The 27,599-nt window shown below is 50.8% G+C and overlaps 1 protein-coding gene across 5 annotated transcripts in view; it reads left to right on the plus strand.

Annotated features, from left to right (window-relative positions):
- Positions 1 to 27,599, plus strand: part of CALN1 (calneuron 1) — a 190,386-nt gene that overhangs the window by 62,975 nt on the left and 99,812 nt on the right. The gene's annotated exons all lie outside the window — the stretch shown is intronic.

Consider the following 27,599-nt stretch of genomic DNA (forward strand, 5'->3'; position numbering starts at 1 on the left):
ACTTTGCTGGGGGAAAATGCTGGACAGCTGTGACAAGCTTTTCTGGATGTCAGCTCAGAGGACATGTGTAGGAATCTTGGAGCCATAAATACTTGGGGAGTGCTGCAGTGACTTTTATAAATCTCCCTGGGAAAACCAAAATGTGGCAGCCAGGGGGAGGGAGAAAAAAAATTGAGAAGGAACCACAAAAATAGTAGTAGCCCTTTTGGGAAGAGGAAATGGCATTCCCCTAAGAACAGCAACCCCAATTAAATGGGAGCCTGTAAGGAAGCAGAGAGCTAATTACCTAGCTAAGGAGGAGGCAGATTCTCACACATGGAAGCCAGATTTATTGGGGCACTTTTTATCTCTGTGCATATGTCCCAGATGATTTATTTTCTTGCCACAAGGCCCAAAGTTTGTCTCTGCTTTGTAAATATTGTGGTGGGTGGCTGTAAAGGTTTCCTATGAGATTGAGTTGGGAAGAGTCAGAGGGGCAGCCACAGGCACCAGGGCTGGGCAAGTTCATTATGGGCTGCAGCAGCTGAGCAAGATTTGGGGGCATGGCCAAGCCCATCACAGCCCTTCCTCTAAAGTACCACTGGCACATGAAGGCAAGGGAGGACCTTCCCTGTATGCATCCAATGAGATGTGCTGCCCAGGGAGGTGGTGGAGTCCCCATCCCTGGAGGTGTTGAAGAGGGGACTGGATGTGGTACTTGGTGCCATGGTTTAGTAGTCATGAGGTGTTGGGTGACAGTTTGGACTCGATGGTCTTTGAGATCTCTTCCAACCTTGGTGATTCTGTGATTCTGTAATGAAGGGAGGTTGTAGCCAGGTGGGGGTTGGTCTCTTCTCCCAGGCAAGCAGCACCAGAACAAGAGGACACAGTCTCAAGTTGTGCCAGGGGAAGTTTAGGCTGGAGGTGAGGAGAAAGTTCTTCCCAGCAAGAGAGATTGGCCACTGGAATGTGCTGCCCAGGGAGGTGGTGGAGTCCCTGACCCTGGAGGTAGCTGTAGAGGGTGATGAGAATAGAATAGAATAAACCATGTTGGAAGAGTCTTTTGAGATCAGAGTACAACCTATAACCCAACACCATCTAACCAACTAACCCATGGCACCAAGCACCCCATCAAGACTCTTCCTAAATGCTTCCAGTGATAGTGACTCCACCACCTCCCTGGGCAGCACATCTCAGTGGCCATTCTCTCTTGCTGGGAAGAATTTCTTCCTCACCTCCAGCCTAAACCTCCCCTGGCAGGTTGGACTTGATGATCTCTGAGGTCTTTTCCAACCTTATTGATTCTGTGATCTTGGTGGCCTGGTATGACTTTGGTGGGACAAAACATATTTAACAGCAGGTTTGTGTTACAACCTGACACAACTGTGCAAGAGAGACCATGCATGATCATGTGCCCTTGTACCCAGTGTTGGTGAGGCTGCACCTTGAATTCTGGGGTCAGCTTTGGGCCCCTCACTCCAAGAAGGACATTGAGGAGCTGGAGTGGGTCTAAAGAAGGGTAACAAAGCTGGGGAAGGGTCTGGAGAACAGGGCTGGTGAGGAGCAGCTGAGGGAACTGGGGTTGTTTAGTCTGGAGAAGAGACTGAGGGGAGACCTCATTGCTCTCTACAACTCCCTGAAAGGAGGTTGCAGTGAGGTGGGGGTTGGTCTCTTCTCCTTAGTGTCAGGTGATGGAATGAGAGGAAATGGCCTGAAATTCTGCTAGGGAAGGGGTAAGTTGGAAATATTTCTTTCTGTAAGTGTGGTCAGGGATTGGCACAGGCTGCCCAGGGAGGTGGTAGAGTCCCCATCCCTGGAAGTGTTCAAGAAACCTGTGGCCATGGCACCTGGGGACATGGTTTAATGGCCATGGTGGTCTTAGTTTGACAGCTGGACTGGATGATCTTGGAGGCCTCTCCCAAATGAACCAATTCTAGGATCAATTTCCTAACTGGGATGTGGGAAGTGTCTCCTGGTGTCATGCTCTGAACGTGGCTACGGAGTGGCTCTGAGCAACCTGCTGTCGTGTGAGGGGTCCCTGCCCACGGCAGGGGGGTTGGACCTGGCTGAGCCTTGAGCTCCCTTCCAGCCCTGACAGTTCTATGGTTTGTGCTTGCATTGGATGGGGTGGGGATGGGTGCCTGCACCCTTGCAGGGCTCCCTGCCCCCATGGGCTGTTGTTGTCACCTCTTCCAGTACAAACTGTCATCACATCTTCAAGTCCCTTTTGTTTTGACATTAACAAGAATAGCAAAGAGTTTGGAGAAAATAGTTTTTGGCATCTCCTGTATTTAATTTGCACAAACTTTCATGTGGAGTTTAATTTAGACTGATGAGAGAGGCAGTTTTATGAGTCTAAAACTCAATTAATTACAGATCCTGTCTTAATTATAAATGGCTCCATTTGAAAGTGAGTTTTACAACTGAAATTAAGACTTGGAGCAGTTCAATCAATACAAACATCAATTAGACCTGACTTTGTACTCCAATTAATTTATAAAGCTTCCCAATGAAGTGTAAAAAGTGTGCCACTTTGTACTCCTCTTGCTGCCATTCCTGGGCATCTGGAGGTCTCTGTGGTTCCATTAACAGCCTCCTGATGCTCAGTGTGGATGGAATAACAAACCTCCCCGTGGTCTGCTGCTGCCCAAATAAACCAGCAGAGCTAACTGCTGGCATGGCCAAACTGGCACAAGCACAAGGGACAAGAGCTGTCTCTTACAAGTGCTCAGACTGCACTTGTTGGGCTCTTCTCCCTCTGCTCTGCTCTGGTGAGGCCACATCTGGAATATTGTGTGCGGTTCTGGGGCCTTCAATTCGAGAGGGACCTCAGGGAACTGAGGGGAGACCTTGTGGCTCTCTACAATGCCTTGAAAGGAGGTTGGAGGCAGATGGGGTTTGGTCTCTTCTCCCTGATAACAAGTGATAGGATGAGCAGAAATGGCCTCAGGTTGCACCAGGGGTGGTTTAGGTTGGGCATTAGAAGAAACTTCTTATCACAGAATCAATAAGGTTGGAAAAGACCTCAGAGATCATCGAGTCCAACCTGGCACCCAACACCTCATGACTGCTAAACCATGACTCCAAGTGCCACATCCAATCCTCTCTTGGGCATCTCCAGGGATGGTGACCTCCCTGGGCAGCACATTCCAATGGCCAATTACTCTCTCTCTGGGAAGAACTTTCTCCTCACCTCCTCCCCTGGCACAGATTGAGACTGTGTCCTCTTGTTCTGCTGCTGGCTGCCTGGGAGAAGAGACCAACCCCCACCTGGCTCCAACCTCCCTTCAGGGAGTTGGAGAGAGCAAGAAGGTCTCCCCTGAGTTTCCTCTTCTGCAGGCTAAGCAACCCCAGCTCCCTCAGCCTCTCCTCCCAGGGCTGTGCTCCAGACCCCTCCCCAGCTTTGTTGCCCTTCTCTGGACACCTTCAAGTCTCTCAATGTCCTTCTTAAACTGAGGAGCCCAGAACTGGACCCAGGACTCCAGGTGTGGCCTAAGCTGGGCATGGAAGGAGATCAGGGTGGTGGGGCAGGACCTTCCCTTCCTAAATCCATGTTGGCTGGACCTGATCCCTTGGCCATCCTTCAGGTGCGCAGTAGTTGCCCCCAAGGTGATCTGCTCCATAATTTTTCCCTGGCACTGAAAGGGCTCTCAGAGACTGGCACAGGCTGCCCAGGGAGGTGGTTGAATGCCCATCTCTGGAGGTGTTTCAGAGAGGCAGAGATGTGGTGCTGAGGGATGTGACTTAGCCCCAGCCTTGGTAGAGGTAGAGAATGGTTGGATTTGACCTTCAAGGTCTTATCCAACCTAAACGATTCAATGTAGGAAGAGAGGGGGAGGGATGCAGCTAGGTGTTAACAGAGCTTTTAGCTCCTTTCTGGTGAAACTGGGGGCTTTAGTAGAGCCAGGCTCTGGGCTGTGCAACTGTTTGACACTAGGAATCAAGAAGCAAGTGACAGGCAGGCGAACAAAACCCAAATCTGCTCTGCATTATCTTCGGGGTTGGTTTTTTGTTGTTTTGCTGCTGCTGTTGTTGTTGTTTTAAACCCTTTCAAGCAGAGCCATTTGCACTGGAGCAAATTCTCCCAAGATATTTTTAGATGCTACCAGCAGAAGCACATTACTCCATGGCAAGCTGTTTACAAATCTGCTAAGCTTGTTCAGTGCTAGTAAAACTCGCAGCCTGGTGTGCTCTGGAGCACCCTAATTACTCGACAGAGATTACACAAGGCTGACTTCCCCGAGTGATCCACCTTGGCTTGGCCCTGTGCAGCCTTTGGTGTAATTAAGTGTGAATGGTTTCTGCTGCTTTTCCATTAAAATAAGGAGAGGCAGGCAGGAAGGAGACAGACCCTGCCAATTATCAGCTGCTCTCTGGCCTCTCCTCCTTTCTGTAGCAAAGTGGTGACTCTGCCCATTAGCAGCTGATTTGAGCAGCACCGGAGACATTTCTTCCCTGCAAGAGTGGTCAGGCATTGGAACAGGCTGCTCAGGGAGGTGGTGGAGTCACCATCCTCGGAGGGGCTCAGTAGAATCATAGAAGGAGTGGGATCTCCCACCTATAGGAGTCCAGAGCAATCTTTCATGTATTCATATGCCCTATTACCTTATCATCTGAATACCACCATGCGACATGCATTTGTGCACCCAAGATGTCATAGAAGCAGTAAGGTTGGAAAAGACCTCAGAGATCATCAAGTCACCCAACACCTCATGACTAACTAAACCATGGCTCCAAGTGTCACATGCAAGCCTTCTTTGAACACCTCCAGGGATGGTGACTCCACCACCTCCCTGGGCAGCACATCCCAATGGCCAATCTCTCTTGCTGGGAAGAACTTTCTCCTCACCTCCAGCCTAACCTTCTCCTGGCACAGCTTGAGACTGTGTCCTCTTGTTCTGGTGCTGGTTGCTTGGGAGAAGAGACCAACCTCCTCCTGGCTGCAACCTCCCTTCAGGGAGTTGGAGAGAGCAAGAAGGTCTCCCCTGAGCCTCCTCTTCTGCAGGCTAAGCAACCCCAGCTCCCTCAGCCTCTCCTCCCAGGGCTGTGCTCCAGACCCCTCCCCAGCTTTGTTGCCCTTCTCTGGACACCTTCAAGTCTCTCAATGTCCTTCTTAAATTGAGGAGCCCAGAACTGGACCCAGGACTCAAGGTGTGGCCTCAGCAGTGCTGAGCACAGGGCAGAATGACCTGTATGGATGTGGCACTCCCAGACACAGCCTCATGTCTGTGGTGGTATTGGGTGGATGGTTGGACTCGGTGACCTTAGAGGTCTTTTCCAGCCTTAATGGTTCTGTGCTTCTGTAACCAGAGGCACTGCTGGCCAAGCTGCTGCTGCTTCCACCTTCCCAGGAAGTTGGTGGAAATGATTTCTTGGGTTCCCACTAGACATGGCCAAGATGCATGGCTGCTGCTGGCCCTCTGTGTGTGTCTAGTTTAGAAGTCCAGGTGTTGCTCTCTGTCACTCCCTCGGCCTTGGCTGGTCATGGAGTGGAGATAACAGCCATTCCCCATCACATGAGGACACAGACTTTAGTAATCCAGGGGAGGTTTAGGCTGGAGGTGAGGAGAAAGTTTTTCACTGAGAGACTTATTGGCCATTGGGATGTGCTGCTCAGGGAGGTGGTGGAGTCACCATCCCTGGAGGTGTTCAAGAGGGGATTGGATGTGGCACTTGGAGCCATGGTTTAGTTAGTCAGGAGGTGTTGGGGTCAGGTTGGACTTGATGATCTCTGAGGTCTTTTCCAACCTTGGTGATTCTATGACATCTTGGATGCACAAATGCATGTAGCATGGTGGTATTCAGATGATAAGAGAATAGGGCATATGAATACACTAAAGATTGCTATGGTCTCCTATAGATAGGAGGTCCCAGTCCTTCCCAGTAGACCTCCCTAGCCTGTTCTTTTGATGAGTGGTGGCTATGGGGCTGTGAGCAAGCTCCTAGCCCTGGTGAACTTCGAGAAGCTCCTGCTCCTATGGCAGCTGCTTCCAGTACTGCTGATGACTGCAGTGAGGCAGTGTGGGATCTCCACCTTGACCAGAGCTGGGATTTATGTAGAACTGCATATGTGATGGGAGGGAGTAGAGGAGGCAAAGCAGCTGATGTGCTACAGCCCTAAACTACCTGACCTGCGTGGGACTTTTCCTCCTTTTAATGCCCTCCTGCACTCTTGCTTCCAGAATCACAGAAACATTCAGGTTGGAAAAGAGCCTCAGCATCACCAAGTCTAACCCAGACCCCTACTCTGCCAGGTTCACCCTTAAACCATATCCCCAAGCACCACATTCAAACCACCTTTAAATACATCTAGGCTTGGGGACTCCACCACCGCCCCGGGGCAGCACATTCCAATCCCTGACCACTCTTGCTGGGAAAAAGTGTTTCCTACCATCAGGGACTGAATCAAATCAATGCAAACTAAGAGCAGGCAGCAAACTCACCCCTGCAGCCTCACAGCCACAACCTCAGCAGGGCTGGAGCACCTCTGCTGTATGAGGACAGGCTGAGGGAGCTGGGGGTGTTCAGCCTGGATACACTAGAAAGGAATCTCAGGAGGAGATGGAGAGCAAGTAGCTGTCTTTATCCTTCCCTCATCTCCTGGGTCATGTTGCATGGTTGTGAAGCAGTGGTCTTGTGTCCAGGATATTCCAGTGTGCTCTTGCTGGGGTGCAGGCCTGCTCTGCAGGCAGCTGGCACACGAGATGGAGCCTGTGGAAGGAGCACAGCTGGGATTTCCCTCCTCCTTGTTTTCCTTGGCCATCGTGAAATCCCCTGGAGCTATTGGCAACCTGCATAACTTGCAGCAGCTTTCCTAATGGCTCTGGTGATGTTGCTTTAGTGTAGCAACGTCTCCAAGACAGCAGGGAGGTTTTGTCCAGCCCAGCAGGCTTAGCTGGAGAGGGATGCAGGGAATCTCTGTGAGAAGAAGCTGCACACAGCTTGGGACACCAACCAGCAGCATGGTTTATGTTTTGAGAGGGAAGGTCCTTTTGGGGAGTGGGGGGAGATAAAATTTCCCCCAACTTCTAAAAAGCTTCATTTCTCTGAGCTAATTTAGAAAGAGTCCCTCAGGGGTCCATCCTGGTGTTCCTCAGGGGTCTGTAGTGGGACCAGTGCTGGTTAGCATCATTGAATTGTTAGGGCTGGAAGGGACTTCAAGGCTCAGCCAGTCCCAACCCCCCTGCCATGGCCAGGGACACCTCACACTACAGCAGGTTGCTCACAGCCACCTCCAGCCTGGCTGCAAACACCTCCAGGCATGAGGCTTCCACCACCTCCCTGGGCAACCTGTGCCAGGCTCTCACCACCCTCATGGGAACAACTTCTTCCTAATATCCAATCTCAATCTCCCCACTTCTAGTTTTGTTCCATCCCCCCCAGTCCTATCACTCCCTGACACCCTCAAAAGTCCCTCCCCAGCTTTCTGTAGCCCCCTTCAGATACTGGAAGGCCACAATAAGGTCTCCTTGGAGCCTTCTCTTCTCTACAGTGAATAATCCCAAACCTCTCAGTCTGCCCTCATAGGGGAAGTGCTCCAGCCCTCTGCTCATCCTCTAATCATCAATGCCACAGCAGCACTGAAGCCATCCTCAGAAAGCTTATGGGTGGGGTGTGGTTGACCTGCCAGAGGGAGCTGGACAAGCTGGAGGATTGGGCCCATGTGAATCTCATCAGGTTAAACGAAGTTAAGTATAAAGCCCTGCACCTGGGGTAGGGTAGTTCCCAAACCAGCACAAACTGGAAGAAGAGCTGGAGAGCAGCCCTGGGAAGGAGGACATGGAGGCACTGGTAAGTGAGGTGCTAAACGTGAGCTGGCACCAAGCCCTGCCAGCCAAGCCCCATCTGTGTCCTGGGCTGACCCCCAGCAGCATGGGACTGGGGTGGTGGTTTGAACTAAAAGAGGGAGATTCAGCCTGGAGAGAAGGAAGAGGGTTTTGATACTGAAGGCAGTGTCCCAGGTTGCCCAGAGAGGTGGGAGCTGCCCCATGGCTGGAACCATTGCAGGTCAGGGTGGTTGTGGCTCTGAGCTGCCTGCTCCAGCTGCAGATGTCCCTGCTGACTGCAGGGCTGTTGGACTGGCTGGGGTTTAAAAATCCCTTTGCACCCAAACCAGTCAGGGATTCTAGGATTAGAAACATTGCTCCCTTGTCCCTGCTTTCTTAGCAAGAAGCTTCTCTGGTCCTCTCTCCCTCTCTGTCCTAAGGTGTTTTCATAGCAAACTTCTGAGTGAAGCTGTGCAGATGTTGGAGCAGGGTCCTTGAGCTGCCCCCTCCTCAGGGTCTGCAGTTATGCACCTCTGGAAGGGCCCTGGATGTGGCTCTGAGCCTGGCCTCTTACCCAAACTTCTGAGTGAAGCTGTGCAGATGTTGGAGCAGGGTCCTTGAGCTGTCCCCTCCTCAGGGTCTGCAGTTGTGCACCTCTGGAAGGGCCCTGGAGCCTCTTGCCCAATTTAGGGAGTTGTGTGTTGGTTGCACTAGGAAAGGGATTAGTGCTGCAGCCTTTATCCTTCGTGCAGCTGGTTTCTTTGTGCTGAGAATCTAGACTAGGGACTAGGTTTACTTTGAATTTAATTATGCATCTAATGGCAAAGCTGCCAAGAGCTGTGAGGTGGTAGCTGGCTACCCCTCCCCCCCCCCCTTTCTTTTTTTCCTTTATTATGTTTTTTAATGACTCTCAATAGATTAATATTTGCAAGAAAGGCTTCCAGAGTCATTTTATCAAGCAGCTTCCCTATTGCCAAGGGGAATTCGATGCAATTTTAATCTGGGAGCAGTTCCACTTTGCAGTCTGGCTCGATGATGAGCTTCAGAGGCAGGCACTGTGTGAGTGCTGCATCCGTGGTGTGTGTTGTACATGCACGTCATGGTGATGAACTGAGCCTGCTGATGCCACTCCGCACACCCTGCCTAGCTGCCTGTGCTGAAGTCTTGTGCTTGCAGGTGATCAGTTAATAGTTGACAATGAATGCAGTCCTCTCCTTGCAGGTTCCTTCTTTCTTTCTCTCTGTCTCCTTGCTGTGCTTTGGGGAGGCTGGCTGGCAGCCAGCTGAACATAAACCAGCACACGTCCAGGTGGCCAAGAAAGCCAGCGGCATCCGGGCTTGTGTCGGCCGAAGTGTGACCGGCAGGACTGGGGGAGTGCTTGTCCCCCTTGTACTCACCTGGAGGAATGGGTTCAGTTTTGGACCACTCACTCTGAGAAGGACATTGAGTTGCTGGAGCAGGTCCAGAGAAAGGCAAGAAAAAGCTGATGAAGGGTCTGGAGAATAGGGCTGGGGAGGAGCAGCTGAAGGAATTAAGGCTTGTTTAGTGTGGAGAAGAGGAGGCTGGTGGGAGACCTCATTGCTCTCTAAAACTCCCTGAAAGGAGGTTGAAACCAGGTGGAGGTTGATCTCTCCTCCCTAAAACAAGTGACAGAACAAAAGGGGATGGCCTCAAGCTGCACCAGGAGAAGTGTAGGTTGGATATTTGGAACAATTTAGGCTGGAGGTGAGGAGAAAGTTCTTCCCAGAGAGATCTGTTAGCCATTGGAACGTGCTGCCCAGGGAGGTGGTGGAGTCACCATCCCTGGAGGTGTTGAAGAGGGGATTGGATGTGGCACTTGGAGCCATGGTTTAGTTAGTCAGGAGGTGTTGGGTGACAGGTTGGACTTGATGATCTCTGAGGTCTTTTCCAACCTTCCTGATTCTATGAATTTCTTTCCTGCAAGAGGGGTCAGGCATTGGAACAGGCTGCCCAGGGAGGTGGTGGATTCCCCATCCCTGAAGGTGTTCAAAAAGCACTCGGACATGGCACTTCAGGATATGGTTTAGGGGCCATGGTGGTGTTAGCTTGATGGCTGGACTGGATCTTAGAGGTCTCTTCCAGCCAAAGCAACTCTCTGATCCTCTGTGTCGCAGTATGACAAGTAAGGCAAGCAGTGCACCAGCAGCTGCTGAGAGGCTGCCTGAAAGCTGCAGCCACATCAGCCCCTCCTTGACTAAAACTTTAGCCACAGTGTGTGTTTGAGCAGCAAGCTGCAACCCACTCAGCAACCTGAGACAGCAAATGAAGGCTGCACGTGGCAGCCCTGCATGGCAGCCCTCAGAGCCTGCTGTCAGATTGATTACTTCGAGTGCATCCGAAATAAAGTGCTGCACAGGCAGCTCTAGATCATTTCACAATCATTTTTCATCTGCCAGTAAGTAAACCCAGGGTGAATAATGCAGCCAGTTGAAAATGGGGAAGCTGCTCTGTCTTGTAAATCTAAATGGACCTCACTGGCTCTTCCCTCTGCCCTTGAGCTCGGCACAGTCCTGGTGATGCCAAAACCCACTGTGGGGGTCTCATGGAGTTGTACAAGGGCTGCTCTGGGGAGTGCTGTGGGAAACATAGAAGGCATTGGGTTGGAAAGGACCTCTAAAGGTTATCTAGTCCAACCCTCCTGCAGTCAGCAGGGATATCCCCAAGTAGAGCAGGCTGCTAGAAGCCCCATCGAGGCTGCCTTTCAAAGTCTCTGGGGATGGGGCATCCACCACCTCCCTGGGCAACCTGTGCCAGTGTTCTACCACCCTCAGAGTAAAGAACTCCTTCCTAATGTCCAGTCTAGTTTCAAACCATTGCCCCTTCTCCTGGTGCCACAGGCCTTTGTAAACAGTCCCTCCCCAGCTTTGTTGTAGGTTGCCTTCAGGTACTTGAGGGCCACAAGTAGGTCTCTCCAGAGCTTTCATTCTCCAGCTCCCTTAGCCTGTTGTGTGTGTTGAAACCACCACACCTGTCCTCAGACAAGAGATGCTCCAGCCCTCTGATAATTGTGGGAGCCTCCATTAGGTCCATTTCCTTCTTGTGTTGAGGACTCCAGAGCTGGATGCAGCACTGCAGGTGAGGTCTCACCAGCCCAGAGGGGCACAGTCATTTCTCTCCATCTGCTGGCCATGCAGCTTTTGATGCAGCCCAGGATGTGGCTGTCCTTTTGGGTTGCAAGTACACATCAATAAGGTCAGCAATGCTTGAAGGAGCTGAGATGAGAGCAAGGGCTGAATTGATTTCCTTTTATTTTCATATGTCAGGAGAGAAGGAAAAGGAAGCAAGTTGGTTACAGGTTGGATTCGATGACCTTTGAGGTCTCTTCCAACCTTAGTGATACTGTGATACAAGTCCCAGGATGTTTGTGAAAGATTCAAGGATTTGTCTCTGCAAGGTGGTGGAGCAGCAGACATCCACCTGTGGCTTCTTCTGAACTTTTGATTGCATCCCCTCCCAATGCAGCTGTGGTGCTTGGTGAGGCATAAGCTGCTGGTCTGGAGGTCTGATTGATCTGTGGTAGTCAGCCCTTGGCAGTACCTGCAGTGTGGGATGGGACTGCAGTGTGAGATGTGGCTGCAAGGCAGCAGGAGGGAGCACAGCAGAGCCAAGGGAGCTGCTCCTCTCCTTTCAGTCCAGAGTTTGAATTCAAAGAGTCAGGGCAAGGAAATATCACAGAATCACCAAGGTTGGAAGAGACCTCAAAGATCATCAAGTCCAACCTGTCACCACAGACCCCCATGACTAGTATGCGCCTTCTTTTCTGTCTTGGCTGGTCACCACCAGCTAGCAAGGTGAGTTTGATCCACTGCACAGGCTGGTGGATGAAATTGTGGCATTTAGCCACTGGTGTCTTCATCTCAGCAGCCCTCTCAAGGAGCTGCCCATGGCAGAGCAACGTTCCTGGTGCCTACACTGCCGAAGTGATCCTGTCTCCTGGGTCTCACACATGCAGACCCTGTGGTTCTAGCCCCACTCATGCTGGTCAGAGAGGATGGGATTTCAGCCAAATCAAGCCAACTTCAAGCTGAGTCCTGGGGGACAGAGGGAGAAGTTATGAGTTGATTTGTCAGCTGGAACTGGAGCCCTGCTGGGAAATAAGACTCCAACTTTAGACTAGCTTATTGAAGTACTGTCTCCTGAGACACGTTCCTGTTCTGTGCTCAGAAGTTTTCTCTGTGTTTGTGAAAGAAAATAGTCAGAACTGGTGGGTGGACAGCACATGAGCTCCATGAGGACAGGAGACCCAGCTGATGAAGTTGCTGTGTGTGATCCCTTCCACATTCAAAATGGTTTCATGCACTTCTGCAGCAGCCTCTTTTCTGTGGTGTCCTGTGGTAGGATCTGGAGCATTGCACACAAACTGGAACCCAGGAGGTTCCATCTGAACATGAGGAGAAACCTCTGTAGTGTGAGGGTGCTGGAACTGCCCAGGGAGGTTGTGGAGAGACCCCAAGGATCATCAAGTCCAACCTGTCCCAACAGACCTCACGACTAGACCATGGCACCAAGTGCCATGTCCAATCTCCCCTTGAACACCTCCAGGGACGGTGACTCCACCACCTCCCTGGGCAGCACATTCCAATGACGAATGACTCTGAAGAACTTTAAGACCTTGAAGTGTTGTTTACCTAAGGAAAGCTCACCAGAAGTGTGCACTTCTGTGCTGGGCTGGAAGAAGCAGATGTGACCGTGGGAGTCAGCAGCCCTTTCCAGAACTCCTGTAGGCTTGGAGAAAGGAAGGCATCGAATGGCTCTTCCAGCACTGGGCTGAAAACACAGCAGGCAAGTAAAGTGAAGCTTTCCTTTAGCTCACCCCTGCCCACTGCTTAAAGGCTACCACCCAAATCAGATCCAGATGGAAGAAAACAGTTCTTTCCATTATCCCCCCCCCACTTTCTTATCTTATCAGTTCTTGCTGCTCCTTTGCTTACATTCAGCTTCTCCTCTCTTATCTCGTTCCTCGCATGAAGCAGATACGCCACACGTTTCCCTCACGTGCCTAAACGCTCTGTGGAGAGAGGCTGTGGAGTCAGATGTGTGTATGTACACTCTGTATACATCTAGAATCCCAGCCACCACTTCCCCACTGCTGTGCCTTTAATGACAACCTGCTGCTGAGGTGCACAAAGGGCTCCGGGAGACGGCGGCTCCACCGCGCTGGGTTCGAAACACAAAGAGTACTACGGTTGCTAAGAGACCGATACCTCGAGTTTGGAACTCTTCATCCACACTAGAGAGAGATTGTCTTGGCAAAAAAATTGGACTTGGGGAGCTGGCAGCAAAAAGGAGAAAAAGTGTAACTTGTAAAAATAGAGATAATGTGGCTGACGTCAAAGGCATCTGCTGTCCTTTTCTAGAAACGTGAGGCTGATCTCTCCTGCTTGTGTGGGGAAGTCACTCTGCACCTGGTGTCAGCTCCAGCTTGTGGCTGCATCTGAGTCTGAGCAACCACTGAATTCACTCAGGTGTAAGCTAGTTAGCCAGGTGTATTTGAATGAAATTGGCTCTGGGGGTTTGCAACAGCCAGCGCCTGCCCACCCTGCGTATCTCAGGAGGGCCTCAGCTTTGTGCCCTGTGTGAAGCACAGGCTCCTAGTGCCCAGAAAGATCCATCAGGCTCCACAGAGGATGGCCACTGAGTTACCTCCTGAGTAAATTTACTCCTCATCCTGGAGCACTGCCCTGTGAGGAGAGGCTGAGAGCCCTAGGGCTGCTCAGTTTGGAGAACAGAAGACTGAAAGGGGATCTAATAAATGTCTATCAATATCAAGAGGGAGGGCACAGGCTCTGCTCAGTTTCACCTTGGGATAGGACAAGGGGTAGTGGATATAAACTCCAGCACAGGAGGTTCCACCTCAACATGAGGAGGAACTTCTTCATTGTGAGGGTCACTGAGCACTGGAACAGGCTCCCCAGAGAGGTTGTGGAGTCTCCTTCTCTGGCCCTGTGTGACCTGGGCAAGAGCCTGTGGTCTTTCTCTGGCAGTGGGGTTGGACTTGATGACCTTCATAGGTCCCTTCCAAGCCCTAACATCCTGTGATCCATGTGAGGACCCTGGCAGTGGGTACTCAGAGTAGTGTGGCTGCAGACTTGATTGTCACCTTGCTAATGGATTGCATCTCTCATCCTAATTCCCCACCCTGAATTGATGGGAGAAGAGAGAGAGGCAAGGTGTGTTTGGGCTTAATCATGCTTTGTCATCCTTAATGTATTTTGGTCTTGAGAAATGCTCCTGAATGGCAAGGAGGCTTTGAGTGACAGCTGGAAGGCAGCTAGGGAATGTCTCAGGTTGTACATAAAAGGCAGTAGAGAAGAAATGAGAGAACTGCAGGAGGAACTGAAATGGGCAGCATGAGGCTGACATGAGAGAAAACAAACACATTAGAAATGAGTCAAAGATGGAGGGTGGTTGTAGCCAGGAGGGGGTTGGTTTCTTCTCTCAAGCAACCAGCACCAGAAGAAGAGGACACAGTCTCAAGCTGCACCAGGGCAGCTTTAGGCTGGAGGTGGGGAGAAAGTTCTTCCCAGAGAGAGTTGTTAGGCATTGGAATGTGCTGCCCAGGGAGGTGGTGGAGTCCCCATCCCTGGAGGTGTTCAAGAGGGGATTGGATGTGGCACTTGGTGCCATGGTTTAGTAGTCATGAGGTCTGTGGTGACAGGTTGGACTTGATGATCTCTGAGGTCTCTTCCAACCTTGGTGATTCTGTGAGATGGCATCAGATTGTCAGGGGAGAAGGATTATGCTTGCTTAGTGGGTGCAAGGGGCAGGAGAGGAGGGGAGTGATGCAGCACAGTGCAGATAGGGCAGCCAGAGTGCAAGCAACGAGAGAATCTAGTGGAGAACCAGCAAGAAGAGGCTCAAACATCTGCCAGAGGCTTCTGGTAGCATCTTTCCTAGGTGCCAGTGCCTGAAGTCACATAGATCAGGTGTAGATGTCCCTGTCATCCTTTCACTCCGGCTTGCAATGCTGGAGAAGGCTGTTTCCCCCAACTTCAGGTGTTCTGCTTTCTCAGACAGAGATGGATGGGCAAGCATAAATTATTTCCTCCCAGGCTGAAGCTGGACTTCTTCAGAGGTGGGAAGGAACACCCCTGAATTTTAATCCGGGCTGTGAAAGGCAGCTGCAGCCTGTGCACTGGGTTGTGTGCTCAGGTGATCAGATTTCCTATTATACATAATTACTTTTTTTTTAAGAGGTGTTCATTTGTTGGAGCAGGAGACAGGCAGTGGCCCCTGGAAGGTGGACATGGGATGCATTTTGGAAGCAGCAAGCGAAACCCAGAGCGAAGCGGTGATCGAGGCGAGGCTGCGTGGGCTTTCAAGCTCAGACAATGCACTGTAATTGTATGTCAGAAGTCGTTCAGGTTTGATATCACACCAGCTAATTAAACCATCCTCTCTGAAAGGGACTTTCTGTACTTTCAGCTTTGGCTGCTGCTTTCTCAAGAACATTAAAAAAAAAAAACCCAACAAGCAGAAGAAAGCCTTGAAGGCAGCTCTGGAGTGCAGTGCTAACGTTGGCATGAGTTTGGATGGGAACCAGCCCATGGGAAATGTGAGCCCTGATCAAATCCTCCTCTTGTTTGACTGCTGTAAAGCAGCTTCATTTCCACCAAAGGTGATGGAAGGGAGAATCACAGAATCCTCGAATTTACATACCCAGAATTGTTTGCATATGCAGAATAGATCAGGTTGGTAGAGACCTTTGAGATCATCCAGTCCAACCTATCACCCAACACCATCTGATCAACTAAACCATGGCACCAAGGGCCTCATCCAGGCTCTTTCTAAACACCTCCAGTAAGTGCCCCATCTACTCTCTTCTTAAACACTTCCAGTGATGGTGACTCCACCACCTCCCTGGGCAGCACACCCCAATGGCCAATCTCTCTGGGAAGCATTTCTTCCTAACATCCCGCCCAAACCTCCCCTGGCACAGCTTGAGACTGTGTCTTCTTGTTCTGGTGCTGGTTGCCTGGGAGAAGAGGCATTGTTTTGGTTGGAAAAAGCCTGCAAGATTATCAGGTCCAACAGCACCATGGACATTAAACCACGTCCTCAGTGCCATGGCCACATGCTTCTTGAACACCTTCAGGGACTGGAGCATCACTGTGAGGAGGAAAGGCTGAGCACCCTGGGGCTGTTGAGCCAGAAAAAAAGCCCCAGAGGGGATCTGCTCAATGCTCAGGAAGAGCTTAAGTGGCTATGGGGCACAAGAGGCTGGGGCCAGACTCTTACCAGTGGTGCCCAGCGACAGGACAAGGGGAAAAGGGCACAAACTGGAACACAGGAGGTTCCACCTGAACAGGAGGAGAGATTTCTTTGGTGTGAGGGTGCTGGAGCCCTGGAGCAGGCCACCCAGAGAGGTTGTGGAGCTCTCTGCAGGGGATTCCAACCTTGAGCATTGTGATCCTGGGCAAGCTGCTGTGGGTACCCTGCTTTAGCAGAGGGGTTGGACTGGATGATCTCCAGAGGTCTCTTCCAACCCCCACCATGCAGGGATTGTGTGCTTCTGTTATGGGTGAGCCTTCAGGCAGAGAGAAGGAAAGTCTCAGAGACTGTAGCTTCATGGCAAAATTCAGACTTTAATTTGGAATTGTTGGTGACTGGCATTGAATTTTCTGCTCTCTGCATAAGGAAATGCTTTGGAATTGCTGAAGCTGTGTCAGAGTTTCACACAGGCTGAAGATGCTGCTGTGGTACATTTCAACACTTCCCATCCCTAATGGAGGATGTTCCACTGATGCTTTGCAGTCAGGGTGGGGGGGAAGAAAAAGCTTTCTCCAATTGCTTTCTACTCTCTAAAGCAATACACTTGGGCCCACAAAGCATGGAGGGAGCTGGGGAGCAGCTCAGGCTGATTGTAATTCTTGCTGTGGAAACATTTTTCCATCAGAAAAATGCAGATTTGATTACACTCCCTGTTGACAATGGCCCTTTCAACAGGAAAATAACAGAAAAGCCTCACTCCAGCAAGGCTGCAACATTTCATTGTGAGTTTTTGATTTCACTTTAAAAGCAAAAAGAAAAGAACCCCCAAAAATTTAAGTAATGGAGCCATGAAATATTAGGGACTTCACTGTGGTGTAGCCCTTGCTGGGAACCATTCCTCAACAGAGTGGTGCACTGCAAAGCCACCACCAGAAAAGCAAAGGGCAGATTGTTTCAGGATTCATTTTTCCTTCCCCCTCAATCTTTCTTTCTGCTGGCCTCATCCTGTTTAATATCTTCATTGATGATCTGGATGAGGAGGTTGAGTCAGCCATCAGTAAGTTTGCAGGTGACACCAAGTTGGGAGCAGATGTTGAAGAGTTAGAGGGTATAAAGGGCTCTGCAGAGGGACTTTGACTGGCTGCACAGATGGGCAGAGTCCAACAGGATGGCATTCAACAAGTCCAAGTGCCAGGTGCTGCACTTTGGCCACAACAACCCCAGGCAGTGCTACAGGCTGGGGTCAGAGTGGCTGAGAGCAGCCAGGCAGAGAGGGACCTGGGGGTACTGGTTGACAGCAGCTGAACATGAGCCAGCAGTGTGCCCAGGTGGCCAAGAGAGCCAATGGCATCCTGGCCTAGATCAGGAAGAGTGTGGCCAGCAGGAGCAGGGAAGTCATTGTGCCCTGTGCTCAGCACTGCTGAGGCCACACCTGGAGTCCTGTGTCCAGTTCTGGGGTCCTCAGGTTAGGAAAGATGTTGAGATGCTGGAAGGTGTCCAGAGAAGGGCAACAAAGCTGGGGAGGGGTCTGGAGCACAGCCCTGTAAGGAGAGGCTGAGGGAGCTGGGGTTGCTTAGCCTGCAGAAGAGGAGGCTCAGGGGAGACCTTCTTGCTCTCTCCAACTCCCTGAAGGGAGGTTGTAGCCAGGTGGGGGTTGGTCTCTTCTCCCAGGCACCCAGCAGCAGAACAAGAGGACACAGTCTCAAGCTGTGCCAGGGGAGGTTTAGGCTGGAGGTGAGGAGAAAGTTCTTCCCAGAGAGTGTTGTTAGCCATTGGGATGTGCTGCCCAGGGAGGTGGTACAGTCCCCGTGCCTGGAGGTGTTCAAGAGGGCATTGGATGTGGCACTTGGTGCCATGGTTTAGTAGTCATGAGGTCTTGGCTGACAGGTTGGACTTGATCTTTGAGGTCTTTTCCAACCTTATTGATTACATGAATATTTGGAATTAACCCCTTTGCTCCATTGTCTCCTGATTGTGGCTGCCACAAGGCTGAGGAAGTGGCAGTGAGCAGCCAAGCTGCCCAAAAGCCAACCAAGCACAGGATTGTAATTTATCACCTGGCAGAGCTCACACTCCAGGCAGTGTCTCTGTTGCATTCCCCCCTTGCCTGCATCCAGGCTTGCTCCCATCACCGTTCTCTTCCCCTGCAATGAGCTTTCACATCTGTCTGCATCACCAAGAGCTTGCAACCTTCAGTTCTGTCTGCTCTTCAAAGCAATCTTCTTGATCTAGTGGCAATTCTGAGTCTGTTTGGATAACTAAGGGAGGTCCCAGTGGAATCAGCAGGGTTCAATGGAAGTGGTGGAGCACTGGTGCTGTGGGGTTCAGGTACTGAGGAGCAAGGCAGGGCTCAGCCCTTCTGTCAGGCTGTTAATAGTTTCTCTGGGATTTGAGGACAGAAAAAGATCACTTTGATCACCTCAAAGTGATCTTCATGTGCCCACAAATCCCTGAGATAAAGCACTCAGCAGAGTTCAGAGACTGTAGTGCTTGTCAGCCAAAGGAGATGAAGAGGTACCAGTTTTCACTGTGAAAGTGAGAAGAAGGGGGGGAAAAATGGCCCAAAGCAAGCTGGGGGGTGGGGGGGGTGGGTGTGGAAATAGGATTTTAATTCACTGCATTAGAGTTTGAGTTTGTGTGCATAAAAAGCAGAGATGACAGTTTGCCTCTGGCACTCAGACCAAGACAGCATTTCTGGCATTGCTGAGTGCTTCCCAGAAAGTTTCATTTCAAACCAGAGCCAGGTTGGCATTTTTTCCTCCTTTTGAGGCAGGATTGGTGTTTGTAGGATGAAACTTGTGTTCCTGAGCTTCAAAATGGTGAAGAGGGAGGAAATGAGAGGGTGCATTAGAGGCAGATTTGTTGTGCTGAGCTCCTGTTCACAAGACACACTCTCAGTGAAGCAATTTGCGTTACAATCACTTTGGCTTTTAAGGAGGAAAAAGTATTATTTAATTCTTTTTCCCAGAATGGAGCAGAGTCTGGGATTTGGGGAACAGAAAGTGCATGAGATCAGGAAACTCTGAACTGAAAGCCATTAAATGCTAGGTACAGTGTGGTAGAATCATAGTATCAGGGTTGGAAGGGACCACAAGGATCAGCTAGTTCCAACCCCCCTGCCATGGGCAGGGACACCCCACACTAGATCAGCCTGGCCAGAGCCTCATCCAGCCTGGGCTTAAACACCTCCAGGGATGGGGCCCCAACCACCTCCCTGGACAACCCACCCCAGGGCTTCACCACTCTCATGGGGAAGAACTTCCTCCTCACCTCCAGCCTCAATCTCCCCACCTCCAGCTTCATTCCACTGTACTTCCAAGGGGCAGGCTGTCACCTTTGGTGGTGGCACTGGAGAAGCAAGGAGGAAGATTGAACCCAAGTGCCAGGGAAAAATTGTGTTGAGTAGAAAAGGACTAGGGGGCTACTGAGGGTGCTGCTCCCATCCCACCTGCAAGAGTCAGTGGAAGAACAATGAGCAATATCTTATAGAATGGCTTAGGTTGGAAGGGACCTCAGAGATCTACTCCAACCTCCCCACTATGGGCAGAGATATCTCTCAACTAGACTCAGCTTCTCAAGGCCTCAGCCAACCTGGCCTTCAGCACCCCCAGGGAGGAGGAATCCCCAACCTTTCCAGGCAACCTGTTCCAGAGTCTCACCACCCTCATACTGAAAAGACTTCTTCCTAAGATCCAGTCTAAAGCTACTCTCCCTTAGCTTCAAACCATTCCTCCTTTTCCTGTCTTGAGACACCCTTATTGAAAAGTCCTTCTGCAGCCTTCCTGTAGGATCCCTTCAGGTATTGGAAAGCAGCTCTAAGGTCCCCCCAGAGTCTTCTCCAGGCTGAACAAGCTCAGCTCCCTCAGCCTATCCTCTCAGCAGAGATGCTCCAGACCATGGATCTCATCTGGGCTTAGGGGTGTGAGGGTTCATCTCCTAAGTCCTGAGCAGGCACCGCCAAGACCCAAGACGTTTCTCTGGTCTTTAGTATAACCGTAGTAAGGGCATCTTAAATTTGGTTTAATGTGCCTCTGAGCAACCATGTAGGAGCAAATAAAAGGCAGAGGGTCTGGGGAAGCAGTTGGATTCCAGTAAAACTTGCTGCAGGTACTGCCTGTCCTGCCTGGAGGGTCATTTTGCAACGGGAAGAAGAATGTCAACTTATCACAAGGCTCCGGCTGCTTGAGAGGCTGGTAACAAATGGGTCTCTGCACAGCTGTTTCAAGGACATTATCTTAAATGGCAGGTACTTATGCTGCAATATTGGGCAGTAAATCTCCCACAGAGAATGTTCAAAGTCTGAGTAAGCCTCTCTTGCAAAGTCTCTTGCAGGGAAGTCATTGTGCCCCTGTACTCAGCACTGGTTAGGCCACACCTTGAGTCCTGTGTCCAGTTCTGGGCTTCTCAGTTTAAGAAGGACATTGAGAGACTTGAAGGTGTCCAGAGAAAGGCAATGAGGCTGGGGAGGGGTCTGGAGCACAGTCCTGTGAGGAGAGGCTGAGGGAGCTGGGGTTGCTTAGCCTGCAGAAGAGGAGGCTCAGGGGAGACCTTCTTGCTCTCTCCAACTCCCTGAAGGGAGGTTGGAGCCAGGTGGGGGTTGGTCTCTTCTCCCAGGCAAGCAGCCCCAGAACAAGAGGACACAGTCTCAAGATGTACCAGGGGAGGTTTAGTGTGGAGGTGAGGAGAAAGTTCTTCCCAGAAAGAGTAATTGGCCATTGGGATGTGCTGCCCAGGGAGGTGGTGGAGTCCCCATCCCTGGAGGTGTTCAAGAGGGGATTGGATGTGGCACTTGGTGCCACGGCTTAGTCCTGAGGTCTGTGGTGACAGGTTGGACTTGATGATCTTGGAGATCTCTTCCAACCTTGGTGATTCTGTGATTCCTTCTGAGGAAAGGGCTGCAAGTTATAGAATCAGAGAATGGTTGGGAGGGACCTCTGGAGATCACCTAGTCCAACCCTCCCCTGAAGGCAGGATCACCCAGATCAGGTTAGGCAGCAGCACATCCAGGCTGGTTTGGAAAGTCTCCAGAGAAGGAGACTCCACAATCTCTCTGGGCAGCCTGCTTCAGGGCTCCAGCACCCTCAAAGTGATTAAGTTTTCCCTTATGTTCAAGTGAAACCTCCTGTGTTCCAGTTTGTACCCACTGCCCCTTGTGCTGTCACTGGCCACCACTGGAAAGAGCCCAGCCCCATCCTCACGATTTCCACCCTTCCCTTTCAGGTTGCTCTTCCCCTGGCTACACAGCTCCCAGTCTCCCAGCCTTTCTTCTTCACAGAGATGCTCCAGTCCCTTAATCATCCTCCTAGCTTCTGTTGGACTCTCTCCAGCAGTTCTCTGTCTCTCCTGAACAGGGAAGTCCAGAACTGGACCCAGCTTTCCAAATGTGGTGTAAGCAGGGCAGAGCAGAGGGGAGAGGAGATTCTCCCTTGACCTGCTGCCCACACTCTCCTCAATCCACCACAAGAGGCCACTGGCATTCCTGGCCATGAGGGTGTGGTGTTGGCTCCTCAGCAGCTTCTTGTCCACCAGCACTCCCTGGTCCCTGGTAAGGATGTTGACTTGCTGGAGCGAGTCCAGAGAAGAGCAACAAAGTTGGTGAGGGGTTTGGAACATAAGCCCTACGAGGAGAGGCTGAGGGAGCTGGGGTTGCTTAGCCTGGAGAAGAGGAGACTCAGGGGTGACCTTATTACTCTCTACAACTACCTGAAGGGAGGTTGTAGACAGACGGATGTTGGTCTCTTCTCCCAGGCAAGCAGTACCAGAACAAGAGGACACAGTCTCAGGCTGTGCCAGGGGAGGTTCAGGCTGGATGTTAGAAAAAAGTTCTATACAGAAAGAGTGATTGCACATTGGAATGGGCTGCCTGGGGAGGTGGTGGAGTCGCCATCACTGGAGGTTTTCAGGAGAAGACTTGATGGGGTGCTTGGTGCCGTGGGTTAGTTGTTTGGGTGGTGTTGGATTGGTTGATGGGTTGGACGCAATGATCTTGAAGGTCTCTTCCAACCTGGTTTATTCTATGTATTCTATGTATTCCCTCACCTGCACTGGTGTAGGAGATTGGTGGTTCCTCCCCAGGTGCAAGACTCTACACTTGCCCTGGTTGAACTTCACGAGGCTGACCTCAGCCCAAGTCTCTAGGCTGATGGGAGAGGCTCTATTTTCCATGCAGCTGTTGCCAGGCAAGTCTGCAGACTGGGAAGAGATGTGTGAAGGCTGGTCTGGCAGTAAATCACTACAGGATGCAAACTATATATATTAAAAAGATAAAGGGGGGGAAAAAGGCATAAGGGGCAACCATTATCTCCTCAACATTAATGTGAGTCCATCCCTAAGCGGTCTTGAATCCAATCACTCTCATTCTCCATGCTGTTGCAGGGTAGAGTCCTGAGCTCCTTACCTATTTATGTCCAGCAAATGTTGCATTTGTGATGATGAACTGAGCCTTGGTGTCAGTAAACTAAATCAGCAGCTCTCAGATGTTACAGGTTTATGTCTGAGCAGCTTAAAAAACCCAACAACTGTAGTGGAGTTAAGCAAGTTCTGTACATGGCTCAACTGTTCCCTGGAGAATCCATGCTGTTCATGAGCTTTCTCTGAAGTGGGATCATGGAAGGGAAAAAATGTTTTGTGCCTGCTGTATGTGAAGGGCAAGGGAAGGATAAAGCTTGTTTCTTAGTAAAGAGAACCAGAGGTGTCTTTGGGCAAACACTGGAGGTCTGTTCTCTGCTTCCAGAGCTACAGGCTGGGGTCAGAGTGGCTGGAGAGCAGTCAGGCTGAGAGGGACCTGGGGGTGCTGGTCGATGGTAGACTGAACATGAGCCTGCAGTGTGCCCAGGCAGCTAAGAGGGCCAATGGCATCCTGGCCTGCATCAGGAACAGTGTGGCCAGCAGGAGCAGGGAGGTCATTCTGCCCCTGTACACTGCACTGGTTAGGCCGCACCTCGAGTACTGTGTCCAGTTCTGGGCCCCTCAGTTTAGGAAGGAGGTTGACTTGCTGGAACGAGTCCAGAGAAGAGCAACAAAGTTGGTGAGGGGTTTGGAACATAAGCCCTACGAGGAGAGGCTGAGGGAGCTGGGGTTGCTTAGCCTGGAGAAGAGGAGACTCAGGGGTGACCTTATTACTCTCTACAACTACCTGAAGGGAGGTTGTAGACAGACGGATGTTGGTCTCTTCTCCCAGGCAAGCAGTACCAGAACAAGAGGACACAGTCTCAGGCTGCGCCAGGGGAGATACAGGCTGGATGTTAGAAAAAAGTTCTATACAGAAAGAGTGATTGCCCATTGGAATGGGCTGCCTGGGGAGGTGGTGGAGTCACCATCACTGGAGGTTTTTAGGAGAAGACTTGACGGGGTACTTGGTGCTGTGGGTTAGTTGCTTGGGCAGAGTTGGATTGGTTGATGGGTTGGACGCGATGATCTTGAAGGTCTCTTCCAACCTGGTTTATTCTATGTATTCTATGTATTCTATTATTCACCTTTTTAGCAGCAGGTGCTGCAGTGGTAAACAGAATCACAGAAATAATCAGGTTGGAAAAGAGCCTCAGGATCACCAAGTCCAACTGAGAACCCTGCTCTGCAAGGTTTACCCCTAAACCATATCCCCAAGCACCACATCCAATCCACCTTTAAACACATCCAGGGGTGGTGACTCAACCATCTCCCTGGGCAGCACATTCATAGAATCAACCAGGTAGGAAAAGACCTCAGAGATCATCAAGTCCAACCTATGATTCCAATTTTTCCCTAATGCCCAGTCTAAACCTACCCAGTCACAGCTTGAGGCCATTCCCACTTGTTCTGTCACTACCTGTGAGAAGAGACCAGCACCAACCTCTCCACAACCTCCTTTCAGGTAGCTGTAGACAGCAATGAGCTCTCCCCTCAGCCTCCTCTTTCCAGACTAACCAGCCCCAGCTCCTTCAGTTGCTCTACATCAGATTTATTCTCCAGGCCCTTCACAGCTTCCTTGCCCTCCTCTGCCCTGGCTCCAACACCTCCAAGGCTCTCTTGTACTGAGGTGCCCAAAACTGGCCACAATACTCAAGGTGTGGCCTCACCAGAGCTGAGTAGAAGTAGCAGAAGGCATCTGAAATTTATCTGATTTTGGAGTGGTGCTCTTCTTTCAGTGGCAGGAGTGTTTTGTTGGGTTCCCCTCCACCCTGTTGTTCTTTTCCCTTTTACAGCTAAAGAGGGTAGTGAATTTTTTACCCTGCTGTGAACACTCCGGATTAGAATAGAATTAATCAGGTTGGAAAAGACCTCGGAGATCATCAAGTCCAACCTCTCACCCAACACCATCTCATCAACAAAACCATGACACCAAGTGCCTCATCCAGGCTCTTCTTAAACACCTCCAGGGATGGGGACTCCACCACCTCCCTGGGCAGCACATCCCAATGGCAAATTACTCTCTCTGGGAAGAACTTTCTTCTCATCTCAGCCTAAACCTCCCCTGGTGCAGCTTGAGACTGTGTCCTCTTGTTCTGGTGCTGCTTGCCTGGGAGAAGAGACCAACCCCCACCTGGCTACAACCTCCCTGCAGGGAGTTGTAGACAGCAAGAAGGTCTCCCCTGAGCCTCCTCTTCTGCAGGCTAAGCAACCCCAGCTCCCTCAGCCTCTCCTCCCAGGGCTGTGCTCCAGACCCCTCCCCAGCTTTCTTGCCCTTCTCTGGACACCTTCCAGCAGCTCAACACTGTGTCGACTGCTGCAGTGTGTGCTGATTGATGTGAAGTAAGCCTTTCCTCAGCTTCCTGAGGAGTAGGGGCACCCACAAAACCTCCCTGGGCAACCTGTGCCAGAGCTTCACCACCTTCACTGTGAAGCATTTCTTCCTGATCTCCAGTCTAAATCTGCCCTGCTCAGCCTTCAATCCATTCCCTTTCATCCTATCACTACAAACCCTTGGTGGAGGGGGGGAGGGGAGGGGGAAGCTGAGGATCATTTCCATTAATTTTGTAGCAATTTGCAGGGAAGGGGAGGAGGAAAAAAAAGAAAAGGCAGAAAAAAAGAAGTGTAAGGATAGCAGATGGAGGGTTGGAAATTTCCATGTTTCTCCTTTTTTTTTTTTCACAAGAGACATAGTAGTTATGAGATTCGCTTAGCAGTTCACTCAAGGACGCGCTGCCTGCAACTTTGAGAGCCTTCACTTTGTACTTTGGTGCCCCAAATGAAAGGGAAGGGGATGACTTGCAGGATTTTGGGGCAGCGCTATTGTCTGCCTCTGCTCGCACTGATGCAAATAGCCACTCTAGGACCGGGAGGGCAGGTCCTGGGCTCTCAGGGTATGGTAGTTACAGGGCAATTACGACGCTGATGGTGGTGTTTAAACCCGGCTGAAACAACCTGAGAGCATCTGCAGTGCCCGAGGGGAGCTGGTGGACACCAATGGCTTGAGCTGAATTTATTTCCCAGAGGATCGTGATTCATTCTCATGCAGGAAGCAAAACAAAAACCCAACCAAAATAACGATGGCTTTTTGCCTCTAGTAACCAGGCTGAGGGAAATCATCTGTAAATAAAGCTGCTGCTGAATGTGGAGAAGGGATGAGCCGGGGAAGGGAGAGCAAGGTCAGCCTCCTGCTTGCCCGAGGCGGCTGGGAGTGCAGAGAAGAGTTTGGCAGGGAAGGGCTGGAGTGGGTGCAATGGGAGCAGGTGGGTGAGGACGTTTTACAGGGTGAGATTAAATGGCCTCAAGTTGCACCAGGGCAGGTTTAGGGAAGAATTTCTTCAGTGGAAGAGTGGTCAGGCATTGGAACAGGCTGCCCAGGGTCTACAACTACCTGAAGGGAGGTTGTAGCCAAGAGGGGGTTGGTCTCTTCTCCTAGGCAAGCAGCACCAGAACAAGAGGACACAGTCTCAAGCTGTGCAGGGGAAGTTTAGGCTGGAGGTGAGGAGAAAGTTCTTCCCAGAGAGAGTTGTTGGCCATTGGAATGTGCTGCTCAGGGAGGTGGTGGAGTCCCCATCCCTGGAGATGTTCAAGAGGGGATTGGATGTGGCACTTGGAGCCATGGTTCAGTCATGAGGTGTTGGGTGACAGGTTGGACTTGATGATCTTTGAGGTCTTTTCCAACCTTATTGATTCTATGATTCTGTGCCTTGCTCTCAGCTTGCAGAGATGATTTCAATTTGTGCTTAGGTTTGTGTCTCCTTGATTCATGCAAGACATAATGGTACAGGCAGAGAAGTGCCAGCATAAATCCTTCAAGATCAGGATCTGGGGAACTAAAGAAAGAGCTGAGCCTTATCTATCAGTGCTGGGCTCCCTCCTCCCCTGTTGAAATGATGCTTTGTTTTAGTGCAGCTGGGTGATACCTTGGGGAATGGTTACACTGATGACTGGAGATAAGCAGAGTGGGTTTGTGAATCCAATTTGGTTGAAAGATTGCCTTTTGTGTTTTTTTTTTCCCCCCAAGTGCAACTTTCCTCACAGCCTCTTTCAAATTGCCATTATCCCCAGAATTTCTTCCAACCTTATTGATTGTATGATTCTATGGTGGAGTCACCATCCCTGGAGGTGTTAAAAAATGCTGTAGACACTTGGATGGCCATGGTGGAGTTGGGTTGACAGTTGGACTCAATGCTCATAGAGGCCTTTTCCAGCCTTAATGATTCTATGATCTCTTCTGGATGCAGATGGAGAGAGTTAATGTCTTGCTAGGCTGTGTGGCAGTTCCAGCTCTGACAGTGGTCACAGAATCACCAAGGTTGGAAGAGACCTCAAAGATCAAGTCCAACCTGTCACCACAGACCTCATGACTAAACCATGGCACCAAGTGCCACATCCAGTCCCCTCTTGAACACCTCCAGGGATGGGGACTCCACCACCTCCCTGGGCAGCACATTCCAATGGCTAATGACTCTCTCCATTTGGTCTTGTTTGTGCCCTTCAGCAAAGCAGTGAAAGCAAGTCATCCTGTGCCCTGCTTCTTCCCCTCTTCCTTCCCAGAGGAGCTCAGGGTGATAGGATGTGCTCTGTAACAGGAAAGCTGGAAGGTGCAGCTGCTAAATGTGAGGGGAGAATGAATCAAAAGCAACCCCCTCCCCTCCCCAGAAAAACCCCAACCACCCAGAGTATGTGACTGATGAGATAACTCTGACAAGTGAGGGCTGTGCTCTCAGCTCCCATGGAACTTCAATCCTCACCTGGCAAAAGCATTGGGCTAAATGTCCCTCAGAAATGTGCCTTCCCATCCAGCTCTCCAAACCTGGGCAAGGGCCAACTTCTGCTCCCAGATTTTGGCTGATTTGCACAGCTCTATCTTCTCCTTCCTGGACTTCTTGTCCCAAGCACTCTTTCCAGCCTTGTGTCATTTAGGAATTTAATTAATCACAGGATATATTTGGTTGGAAGAGACCTCCAAGATCATAGAGTCCAACCTTGGACCCAGTTCACCTTATGGAGGTGTAGTGGTTGCTCCCTCTTTGAGATCATTAGCAAAGATGCCAGTTAGGATAGGGCCAGATGCTGATCCCTTCCCTCCCCATGTTCCCTTGTGTGATGTTCAGCTTCATGTAAGGCCCATCTGAGGAGGTCTCTGTCCCTGCAGTAGCATTGCTTGCTGGTGCTGGTTGAATTAATTCTGGGAGTGAGATGGATTTGCGCTGCTGCTAGTCACTGGCAGTC

Source organism: Dryobates pubescens, chromosome 13, assembly GCF_014839835.1.
Source record: "Dryobates pubescens isolate bDryPub1 chromosome 13, bDryPub1.pri, whole genome shotgun sequence".
Classification (NCBI taxonomy): domain Eukaryota; kingdom Metazoa; phylum Chordata; class Aves; order Piciformes; family Picidae; genus Dryobates; species Dryobates pubescens.